Raw genomic sequence first — 11,745 nt, 5'->3', positions numbered from 1 at the left:
CAACTTGTTTGCTTATGATCCTTACTCCAGACCAGATGGACATGTTGTTTTCAGGTTATTCGGAACTGAGTACTCTTTCAGCCAGAAAGAGTTCGGTGACTTATTAGGTTTTCAGACTACCCCCGACGCTACCCCTGAGACGCCGATGGGATACTTTCTGAGTAAGGAAGTGGCGAAATTCTGGAGCAATATCTCTGGTGGAGGGAGTCATGATCCTTCCACTCAGTTGTCCCAGGTTATCCACAACCCTGCTATGAGGTATTTCCAGATGATACTGACGCACTTTTTTCTTGGAAGACCAGATGCTAAGACTCTACTGAGTCAGGAGGAGATATTTTTGTTATTCTGTGCATCCTAGTCACGCCCTGTGGTATGTGGGAACTTTCTATTGTGTGGCCTTAGCAGTGTTTCCAAATCATCCGAGGGAGTTATTCATGTAGGAGGGATTGTCACGCAGATTGCCATTTCCTTAGGCCTATCCCGCAAGCTGCTCCAACTCAGGACTTTTTGTGGCTGTACTACTATGGATATTGATTTCTGCTTGACCAGAGGATTGATGAGGAGATCCTATTTCAATCCCAGACAATTCAGATTGTTGATTGATAGCGAGACGATACACTACTTTACACTGCCAGATCCGATGATGACTAGTGTTCACGACCCAGCTAACTGGAGTTATGCTTTGGAAGGTCATGGAGAGACTGTTGAGGAGCCTAGATCCCTTCCTATTGCTGATTATACTGCTAGACTGCTTTCACCCAGGATTACTGTGCTCTCTAATAATTTATCTTTGCAGCCCCCAAATGTCCACACGCAGATTGTCGAGTGTCGCAGAGAGACTGCCGAGCTTTGGTAGGAGGTGGCTGACCTTACTTTACAGATTGCGGTATCCGATCATACACATGCTACTGAGGTTGATTGTTTGTACCAAGAGTAAGAAGAGCTTCGTCATGAGATAGCCGTACTTTGTGGATCCAGTCAGGCAGAGGAGCCCCCTGCTGTTTGAGTTTACCGTCTCGTTTACCTATTCTTATTTATGCTTATATTATTTTTCGCATTTCCCAGACTTATTTTATATTATCACATTCGGTATATTTTCTAATTATGTTAGCACTTTGATATTTCCATATATATATATATATATATATATATATATATATATATATATATATATATATATATATATATATATATATATATATATATATATATATATATATATATATATTATATATATATATATATATATATATATATATATATGTTTATTTCCTTTATATTCATAATTATAGTCTAATAGTATTATTTATTTGTTTAATGTTTAATTTTATTTTCATAAATTGTGCAAGCCTTATTCCAGTAGGAAAAACAATGAAAATGCTATCTAGACCCCCATACAAAAAGAAACTTTAAGAAGCCCATACCAAAATCCTCAAATTTCGGCCCAACTTCAATTTGCTCTTGTGGCGCCCGCCATAGACCCTGTGGCGCCCGCCACGGCGTCTAGTATATGCGGGGCAGATTCAAAGAATTCACCATTTTTGGACCTTCAAACTTCCAAAACCGATTTTTTCCTCTTCCAAAAACTCCCTTGAACCCCATAAAAACTCCTACATTTCTCATCTTCCCACCATACAATTTACCTTTCCAACTTCCATTTTAATTTTCATCCATCAATATCCATAAAAATCCCACCTTTACCACACTATATATATAAACCCATTTTCATCTTCTTCAACACATTCAAAGAGAAAAACAATGGAGTTCAATGGAAATATTCTTCGCGAAGGAAAACCTGGGGATAGGCAGAGAAGGATTATTGAAAGGTTGCCAAATCGGGAAATTCTCCCGACGAGGTACATGGATGATAACTGTCTGTATACTTTGGGTATCTACCATAATTTTTTTCATTTGTTAGATATTTTAGGCTTGCACACTATCTTTTTAAACAGAGAGCCTACCTTTGAGCGACTGACAGTCGAGTTTTTACATTCTTTAATTTATATTGTCAGTCCTAACACTGCTAGTACAGTTGGTACTGTTAAATTTTGAATGTTTTCTATTGAGTATGAGTTTAGTACCAACGAACTAGCAGGTCTGTTAGGAATTCCTCATGGGGAAGGTGGTATTTGTGAGGCCCCTTTGAATTCAGATTGGTTGGTCGAGGTGTTTTCCTTCTAGCAGAGATTGTCTAATACTTCAATAAATTCTTTTGAAGGAATTCTTTCCTCGACCATCCATAACCCGACCATCAGAGTTTTTTGATATCTGTTAGCATGTACTATTTTTGGCCAGGAGAATCCAAACAAGGTTAATGCTCAGGAGCTTCTATTTTTACAAGGAAGCCTCACAAATAGGAGGATTAATTCGGTCCCGTTTATGATTGCTCATATGGCTTTAACTCTTAATAAAGAGGGACCTATTGTTTTTGGAGGACACATCACGTCTATTGCTCGGGCTCTTAACCTGAACAATGAGATAGCTACCTTGGTTCCCTTATCTCCTCGCACAATCAACCTTAAATTTCTAAAAGATATGAAATTGCGCCGAGTGAGAAGAGAGGGAGGTTATGCGCTTATGATTCATGGTGTAGCTTTCCCATTTGTTGCTTTACCATGCACTAGACGTACCGATGCATGTAATGAAAGGAATTGGACCTATGATTTAGATGCTCCATCTGTTTTAGGTCCACTTCCTCCTAATGTTCCTAATGAGGAGGGACACGACACTGATGAAGAGCTTGATAGGAGAGAGCAATCTCCCGTACCTCATGTGTCCCCCCATCACCCTTCACCACCACACACCGCACCATCTTCTTCTTTTGCAGGTTTTGCTCCTGGATTCTATATTACTGAGGAGATGTGGCGCGACCACATGGCTAAGAAACAAAGGCGTGATGACATACTCTCTACCATTCAGCAACAACTGGAGGACAACATGAGCCTCATGCAAGAATCGCAGCGGAGGACAGATCGATCATATACGACTGTTGCACAGACCCTGCTTGCGATCACAAACGAGCAATCCCGTCAGCGAACTACCATCATGAGCATTTTGCGCTGATGGAAGCCACTCGGGGTTTCATTTTAGGCAACCTTTGAGTGGTGAGGACTGCTCAGGATGCCTTATCGGCCAAGATGGACCAGAAAGACCGTCATCGCAGCAGATCCCGTCGTCCACCTCAGGATGGCGAAGGGACCAGTGGTTAGCAGTAGTATGACAGGTTACTCTCCCCTTATCTTATTTCGAAACATTGGGGACAATGTTTGATTTATGTGTGGGAGGAGATTTTATTGCTTTCTATTTTTCTTTGCTTTTTTTAGTTAGATTGTTTATTTTTATTGTTGTTTAGTTGTTTACTTCGTTTTTAGTTAGAGTCTTTTAGAAAATGCATGTGTCTGACGAGTCACCAGTATAATGAATCTTTTGTACATCCTAATCTCCCCATTCCTTTAGCCCTACCAACATTTTTTGCAAAATAAAACGGTGTTATTCTGAAAGTTTTTGGGCTTTAAGACAGGTTTGAGTTAAGATGTGGTGACTTTGGAGAACTTTTTGAAACATCAGTATCGTTTTAGCACCATAGACTTCATGAATATAGGAATCACCCCCAAAAACCCATATACCATGGCCTTAATTATCATTCTAGTATAGTCCTCAGTAGTTTATTTCAGCAGTCAGCTCCGGCCTAAGCATCCTCTACGTAGGGGACCGATGAACATAAGTGAATGATCCAGTGAAATAAATAAAGAAAAAGGAAACTCCGGGATAGGTGACCCTCACAAAGTCATTTAAACCAAAAAGTTGTAAAAATTTGTTATAAAAGAAAAAGAAAAAGAAAAAGAAAAACTCACCCGCTGTTAATTGGTTCAGAGGTATCTGGCGCTGAACTCAGTAGGGCGAATTACGAAACGATCCCCCACAACTGCATTTGGGTCAAATAAAAGGGTTTACACAGATTTATGTGCCAGAAACCCCATGTTTAGGATCAGAATTACTAACTGGTCACTCTGCTATGAAGCATGTACGGATAACGGGCTTAATGTGATTGCGCCTGAATGAAAAGGACCCAAAAAGAGATGATGAGGTAGGCCTAGGTATTGTGGGATAATATGGGTTGGTTAATATAAGAATAGAGTTTATGTCTGTGTCGGCGGATAAGTGTCATCACGATACCCTTGGTTCACTCAGTTAGTACCTATCACTACATCCCGACATGAACATAGAAGCCTTTCTATCCCGAATCACTCGTTGACGCCGGTTTTTCTTCTTTGAGCTTTTAAGTGTTATGCTTAAGGACAAGCAAGGGTTTAAGTGTGGGAGAATTTGATGACACTGAAATTCACCGTATTTTCGACTCCGATTTCGCATGCATTTTAGTTGTTTTATTGTTATTTTGTTATGATATTAGTATGTTTTTCTTTGTTTTCAGGTTTTCAGTCTAATCGGAGCCCCGATTGAGAAAAGGAGCGAAAATGAGCTAAAAAGCCAAAAAATCAGCATTTTACACTTGTGGCTCCCACTGTGGCGGGCGCCATGGGTCCTGCCATGACGTGTCCCAGGTTTAACCTCTCCTCAACTGCCACATCTCCCACTATCTCCACTTGGGCGCCACAATTTCCTCCTGTGCCGGGCGCCATGATGTTGTGGCGGACGCCACGAGAACAATATGTTTCCCTCCCATTCTCGAACTGAGGGGCATCCTTGTCATTTCCATTATTTTCCTTGCCTATAAATAGAGCCTTGATTTCATTTGTTTCTTCATCCAAACTTAGTTACAACTAGGCATATATCAGTATTGTGTAAAAGTGGTAATCACTTTACATCAGAGTGTTGCCACACTGTGTAATCGAGTCTGTAATCGAGTTTGGAGCACTTTGGAAGGAAGTTTAATCCTGCCGCCATTTTCATTTCTGTTACACACTTTATTCGACCCTCCGATTGGAGCAGGTTTTATTGCTTTACCTTTGTCTACTTTACTTTCCCGCACTGCCTTTACTTTGTTTATTTCTCGCACCGCACTACTTTTATTTACTTTTCCGCACTCGCACTTTACTTTGTTTATTTCTCGCACTGCACTACTCTTATTTACTTTCCTGCACTCGCATTTATTACCTTTTTTATGATAAAAATTAAAATGCATTTTTACTTTACCATGTCTGGCTAAACCTCTAAAGGTTAGAATGTAAGGATCGTAATTGAACCAATAATTTGTACAATTGTTCGTAGAAACACTTAAGGGCTATTTTGACTTTCAACTTAAGTTTTCCCGCACTTAAATTCCGTTGGGTAAGATCGAAAGTCGTCTGACGTCTATTTAAACTTAGTTGTTTTTAACTATTTCAAATACAACGAAAGCGCTTTGTTTAGTTCATTAGGAATTTTTAACCTAAAAAGAAAAGTGATTTTAAAACTATTTTCGGACGCGAAAGCGACAGTTCCCGTTAAATTGGTTCTTTTCAAAGTAGGACACACTGCCCATAAGTAATTTTATTAGCAAGTACTTGGATTATTTATTGATTATGTGAATTACATTCGAACCTGTCTTTATTAATTGAATTTAATTTAATACTTTATTTTTTGTGCACTCTTAAAAACCTTGTTTCGATTACCTTAGATAAACACCGTTACAATAGATAACGATAGATTGAGATTTGGTCTCTGTGGATTCGACAATCTTTTATATTACTCTGACGCATTCGTATACTTGCGAAAAATATGCATCACCCTATAATCCTTCTTGTGATGTATGCCCCTAAGATGTCAACCCAAACAGACAATGACCAGTTGCTCATTCATCATTTCCAGGATAACTTGATCGGTGTCGCTTTTCGTTGGTACGTGGGTCTGGACAGTGGTAGTATTCACACTTTCAATGACTTAGGCGAGGCCATTGTTAATAAGTATAAGTACAATATGGATATGGAGCTTGATCATGACCAGCTTCAGTCTATGTCTCAGAGACACAAAGAGACATTTAAAGAATATGCGCAAAGATGGAGAGAGCTAGCCACTCAGATCATTCCTCTGTTGGAAGAAAAAGAAATGACAAAGATATTTCTCAAGAATTTAATTTAACTTTAATATGAGCGTATGATTGCTAGCGCTCCCAATGATTTCACCGAGATGGTGAACATGGTGATGCGTCTTGAGGAAGGTGTCTGTGAGGGCAGATTTTCTAGAGAAGAAGCGTCAACCAGTAAGAAGTATATGAGTGGTTTCTCGAAAAAGAAGGATGGAGAAATTAATTCAATGATTGTGGAGAGGCGAAGGAAGCCTTATGCGAAGAAGCTTTCCAGATCTCATCAATAACATCATCAAGTGTCTGATGTTATTCCAGTGTTTGCCAATAATTTTGTCGTTAATCAGCAATAGTCCAACCTGAACAACAACAACAATGTAGTCATAACAACAATAATGATAACAACAATCATATCCTTCTCTTATTGTCAAAAATTTGGTTCAACTACGAAGTCCTCCGCCTATGCATGAACCTCTGTCGTGGTGGTATAAGCCTGATCATAATTGTGCCTATCATCAAGGGGCACCAGGCCATGATATTGAGAACTGATATCCGTTGAAAAATGAGGTTCAAAGGTTGGTAATGTCGTAGTTGGAAAGAAGGCCGAGGTGGTTGTTCCTTTGTTTGATCCTGTTAACACTCCAATATGTCAGTCTAGTGAGTCCAGCGATTTGGAGAATAAGGATGATAATGATGAAGTCCTCTATCTGATAAAGAAGAGCGAGTTTAACATCGTGGAACAGCTACTCCAGACGCCCTCCAAGATTTCTGTTTTATCTCTATTAACGAATTCTGAAGCACACCGTGAGGGTTTGAAAAAAGTACTTGAGCAAGCCTACATTGAATATGAAGTTACAATTGATCAATTTGATCACATTGTTACTAACATTACTGCGTGCAACAATCTGAGTTTTTATGATGAGGAGCTTCCAGAAGAAGGTAGGAATCATAATCTGGCTCTCCACATATCTGTGAACTGTAAGGATGATGCCTTGTCTAACGTCTTGGTAGACACTAGTTCATCTTTAAACGTTCTACCCAAGTCTACCATGGCTAGGCTATCTTACCAAGGAGCACCCAAGAGATATAGTGGTGTGATTATGAAGGCGTTTGAAGGTTCTCACGAAACCGTCATTGGAGAAGTTGACCTCCCAATTAAGATTGGTCCGAGCGGTTTCCAAATTACTTTCTAGGTAATGGATATCCACCTGGCTTATAGCTGCTTATTGGGTAGGCCATTGATTCATGAAGCAAGTGTTGTCACGTTAACTCTATACCAAAAGCTCAAATTTGTCAAGAATGGGAGGCTTGTTATTGTTGGAGGTGGGAAGGCACTGGTGGTGAGACACTTATCATCTTTCACGTATGTTGAAGCCGAGGAAGCTGTTGGAACTCCATTCCAAGATTTGTTTGTGGATAATATGATCAAGAAGATTGGGGCATCCATGTCTTCTTTGAAAGATGTGCAAGAGATTGTTGAGGCTGGTGACAAGGACAATTGGGGTTGTGTCATGGAAGTGGTTGAGAACAAGAATCGGGCTAGTTTAGGATCCGGGTAAGGGTCGTTCGACAAGGAAGTCCAGGCTATGTGTAAGACCCCAATTTTGAACGTAAGATCCCTCATGTTATCTCATCATATGCATTGGCATTGGGATCACACATTGGAACCCTCCTTACCCCTCATTCATTGGGTTTGCTTTGGGAGAGGTCACCAAGCACATTTGATTGTATCATACATTATTTTTTCTTTGTTTACTAACCAAAATACCAAAAATATGTCTATGTATAGCTTTGTTGCTTTTGTAGGTAGTGTGTGAGTTCACCCATGCTCCATCAAGCTCATATCTAGGGTCTAAGACCCTCAATGCAAGGAGATCAATCAAGAGATAGTTTACATTGACTCTAGACATCATGTATGGGTCCCCATGATCTCGACATATCATTTTGATCAAGAAATCCTGAAGAGTTTGAAGCTTGTTTTCCTTGGAAACCCTAATTCATCTATGTATCTGGTGTGACTTCCTCAACACGTTTCTTCAACATTTGATAATATATTTCAAGGGATACTTCATATTACATCATATTACACATATATGATCCTCCACGAGTCCAAAATATCAAGAGAATTTCAAGTTTTCAAGATGGTTCATGGTGGTTGACTAGAGAAAGTCAACTGGTCAAAACTGGGGTTCCCTAGACCCTATCTCCTACCATTTTTGTCATATGAAAATGGTTCCAATAGAAAGTTTACTCAGAATGACAATCCAAACAACTTTCATGTTGAATTCAAGATCTAGTTTTTCTTGGAAAGTCATCTTTTATGGTGAAAGATTATAGGTCATTTTGTCTAAACCCTAGTTAGGAGGTCAACTTCCAAAAACCATAACTTGCTCAATTTTTATGCGATGAAAGTCATTCAAGTTCCATGATAAAATTCAAGATGTCCTTTTCAACTTTGATGTTTTGAATAATTCAAACTCAAATTTCAAATGCATGTTCCAAGAAGAAATATTATAGGTCATTTTGGGCCACTACCAATGAACAAGTGATTTTCCTCAACTTTTAAAATGCATAACTCCTTCATGCCAAATCTAAATGAGGTCAAATTTGTGACCAAATTGAAGAAGTTTGAAAGAGATAAAAACTTTTATGAAGGAACGTTTTCCATTGGAAGCCCATAGAAAAAGTGATTCAAGGTGGAAGAAGTGAACATTTGACTTCGTCCTAGAAAATTTTCAAATATGTTTGATTTTCCAAACATCCACCTCAAAATTCATCATGATACAAGCTTCAAATGAAAAGTGTTCAACATGAAAGTTTTTCCCTTTGATCTGACATTTCCAAAAAGTCCAAGATCACCTCATTTGGCCAAAAAATGAAGGACTTGCGCATGGGTTCTTTTCAAGGGACCAATTGGATGATTTTCACCTTCACATTTCAAACTCAATTGCATGGCCACATGACATGATTTAAGCATGATTCTCAAGAAATTTTGGACCTAAATACATGACTTGATGGTCCTATCACACGCCCATGCAAGCATGCGATGAGAATTGCTATCTTTGGAAAAATTTGGAAGTGTGTGGAAATGAATCACATTGGCTATAAATACAACCCTTCATGCTCAGAATTGAGGACCTCATGCCCAAACTTTGAACTTGCAATCCAAACCCTCACCATTAAAGGATAATCTTGAAGGTTTTCATTTGGAAATCGAGCTTCAAATTTCATTCTGGTTTGAGATTGAAACTCCAAGAGTCCAAGCCATTTTATGATCTTAATCACTTCCTACCAGCTTTTAAAACCAAGCCAAGCACAATTAGGATCATGATCAAAAAAGATTGAAGCTCCCTCAAAGGTAATTTTTCAGAATTTTCATCTCTTCGATTCTCCCTCAATTCTTCATTATTCTTTTCAATTTTTGGTTGCCTGAAGTCCTACCAATGTAGGCAAGAGGATTGATTTGCTTTGAGGTCAAATAAAAGCAACTCAGTTCATGATCCTCAAAAGTCAAATCCTTGTATCTCTTGATATACTCGGAATTGGAGAAAATTGAGGCCAGATTCGAGCTCCTGAGCACTTTTTCTTAAAATCCATGTCCTTGTTTTTTATTTTGGTGGTGGTTGGTGGTGGAACAGTCCGGTGTGGTCCACTGGAGAAGAACATCGGAGCCCTAGCTTCGGTGGTGTGTTGGCACGCCTCATGACCATCAGATCTTGTTCAAATGTTCTAATCTTGGCCGCTCCTTGTGATTACCATCCCTATGACGCGTTGAATGAGGTGTATGGTGTGAAACGCGCGCTTGGCCATTATATTTACCGCCTCAATTAATGACGGAGATTTGATGGCCCTCATTTTTTTGAATTTCCTTTTAATTTCTCAATTTTTTAATTGCTTTATTTTGTTTTATTCATAAAAATTTCATATTTAATCCAAAAAATATGGGACTTTCACCAAAAATCTTTAAATATTTTCCTATTTCATTTTCTGAATTAAAATTATTTTTTGGATTAATTTTGATATTTTTCATGAATTAAATGTTTTTGTCCATATTTTTAATTGTTTAAAAATACTTTTGACTTTTCAAAAATAATGAAATTTTTTGTTTAAGGTCATTTGACCTTGTTTTATCTAGGATAAATATCTTAGCCATTTGTTTGGTGTTTTGAAGAGGTTTTAGGTTTTGACCAAGTTAAATTTAATTTTAATGCATTTTTAATTTAATTTTTAATTGATTAATTGTGTAAAAATTATGTTGAGCTACTTTTATGGTCTTGTGATGTTTGACTATTTGTGTTGGCCTTGGTAAAGGTTGATTTAACTTTTGTTGGATTAAAATCATTGGATTTAGGGGATTGATAAAATGTACATTTCATCTCCCAAAATTAATTAATGATTTTAATTTAATAAAATTCCTCCTAAGATCAATTGGTGTTTCTCTCATTCCCCTCTCCCTTCATCTTCATCCCTATTATTTCCCTTTCATTTCATTGACCAATGAAATCTCAGAGATCCTAAGGCTAATTGGTTCATCAATGACCCTGTGGCAGATGAACCAATACAAGTATGGATGAGATAGGTCCACCCCTTTTGATCTTTTATTTTAGTGTGTGGTATATTTTAGGAGTTTGGTTCATCATACCAAATCTCTAACATGTATTAACACCTAAATTTTATTGTTGTCTTCAGATAGTTGTGACTTCTACATAAGTCCAATTACAATTGCTTAACATAGAGCTAAATTTGACCCTAAAGGCATATCATTCTAGTAAGTGAGATTGTAAGTCTCCCATGTTTTATGGTATTGTGTGGAAACTTGGCCTTTTTTCCTTCCTATGAAAGATGTCTTGGTTCAAGGATTCATGCTTGTGAATAAATGGTTGAGTGTTCTCCAAAGAAGGACTTAATCAATAAAAAACCAAAACACTACTAACATTCAATTAACCTTTGACTAACATTTGACTAACTCTTATTAACATTGCTTTACTTTCAAGTCATTTACTTTATGAAATTTAATTTCTATTCATTTATCATTCATTGCCATTTACATTTAATTTAACTTGTTTATGTTTATGCCATTTTCACTTTGCTCATTTGAGCCATATTTTGTGATTGTATATATTTTGTTTCTGTATTTTGATTGTTTTTGTGGTCTTAGGACCTTAAAATACTTGATAAACAACAAAAACCCTAAAAAATATTTGTTGGACTGTTGATCTTGATCTGAATTTTTGGACTTAGAACTAGGCAACATTCCCTATGCAAAGAGGACATGGACAATGCCAACATTTTGAGACCAAAATTGAGCCTTCGTATAATACAAGTCTTGAGATTTATTTGAACTCATCTGCTACATTGTCTTGATGCCAACTGTTATTTTGATCTCGTGTCTGATATCTGATATTGCTAATTGCATGATTGATTATTGCTTGATTCAAAGTCCAAAAGGAAATTGGGTTTTCTATATGACATTCTTGTCTGTTGGATTGCATCCCTTTGGTCAGATCTTTTAAACTCTTAACTTTAAATTTTATGCTTAGGATAGCCTCTTCATCTTCTCCCACTTCCTAAATTTCATAATCTCTCCCCTTTTTCAAAAACTTTCTTTGCGTGTGATTTCAAACTTAGGCCTATTTTCAAGTTAGAATCTTTGACCTTATGCCAATGAATTTTCAAACCTTTTTCTTGAATAAAATTTGTAAATGAACTTAATTATATTGACT

Source organism: Lathyrus oleraceus, chromosome 2, assembly GCF_024323335.1.
Source record: "Lathyrus oleraceus cultivar Zhongwan6 chromosome 2, CAAS_Psat_ZW6_1.0, whole genome shotgun sequence".
Lineage (NCBI taxonomy): Eukaryota > Viridiplantae > Streptophyta > Magnoliopsida > Fabales > Fabaceae > Lathyrus > Lathyrus oleraceus.
Note: the sequence above shows the minus strand (reverse complement) of the source record.